The 1076-nt window shown below is 38.1% G+C and overlaps 1 non-coding gene across 1 annotated transcript; it reads right to left on the bottom strand.

Moving 5' to 3' along the window:
• Window positions 1-453: 453 nt before the first annotated feature.
• On the bottom strand, window positions 454-559 carry LOC128286050 (small nucleolar RNA R71). Its single transcript, XR_008276597.1, has one exon. It is a non-coding gene; the product is annotated as a small nucleolar RNA R71 (small nucleolar RNA).
• Window positions 560-1076: the final 517 nt, after the last annotated feature.

Here is a 1076-nt window from a genome sequence, read left to right as displayed (position 1 = left end):
CCCCAACTAAGGAGATCGCTAAAAATCAAGACAATCAGCTACCTCCTACGACACCCGCTGAACTAGCAAATCAGAATCCTGCTCCTCGTACTATTTATGATTATGCTAAACCTACTTTAACAGGAACTGAGTCAAGAATAGTTAAACCTACTATTGCTGCGAATAATTTTGAACTAAAACCTAACACTATTCAAATGATACAGCAATTTGTTCAGTTTGATGGTTTGCAGGATGAGTATCCAAACACTCACTTCTCAAATTTCATGGAATTCTGTGATACATTTAAAATTAATGGCGTTTCTGACGATGTCATTCGTCTTCGGTTATTCCCTTTTTCATTGAGGAACAAAGCTAAACAATGGTTGAACTCGTTATCACGAGGGTCAATTACTACTTGGGAACAAATGACCGAAAATTTTTTATTAAAATATTTCCCGTCAGCTAAAATATCCAAATTACGTAATGATATCTCTTCGTTTGTACAGATGGATTTAGAAACACTCTACGATGCATGGGAGAGATACAAGGACCTTTTAAGAAGGTGCCCTCACCATGGATTACCTTTATGGTTGCAAGTGCAAACATTCTACAATGGTGTGAATCCCTTGACAAGACAGATGATTGATGAAGCAGCCGGGGGAACCATCAATAACAAAACACCTGAAGAGGCTTACGAATTTATTGAAGAGATGTCACTGAATAACTATCAGTGGCAAGTTATGAGAACAAAGCCAACGAAAACAATCGGTGTTTATAACATCGATTCGGTCACTATGCTCTCTACTCAGGTAGAACTCTTGAATAAGAAAATTGATGGTTTTCTTAGTTCTTTATAGGTTCACCCAGTAATGCAATGCGAAGCAAGTGGAGGTGGATCAAGCAATTCAGAATATCAACCTTATGGCCATAACATAAATAACGAGCCAACGAAAACAACCGGTGTTTATAACGTCGATTCGGTCACTATGCTCTCTACTCAGGTAGAACTCTTGAATAAGAAAATTGATGGTTTTCTTAGTTCTTTATAGGTTCACCCAGTAATGCAATGCGAAGCAAGTGGAGGTGGATCAAGCAAT

This window comes from Gossypium arboreum, chromosome 12 (assembly GCF_025698485.1).
Source record: "Gossypium arboreum isolate Shixiya-1 chromosome 12, ASM2569848v2, whole genome shotgun sequence".
NCBI classification, from domain to species: Eukaryota; Viridiplantae; Streptophyta; class Magnoliopsida; order Malvales; family Malvaceae; genus Gossypium; species Gossypium arboreum.
This window is presented reverse-complemented; position numbering and strand designations above follow the sequence as displayed.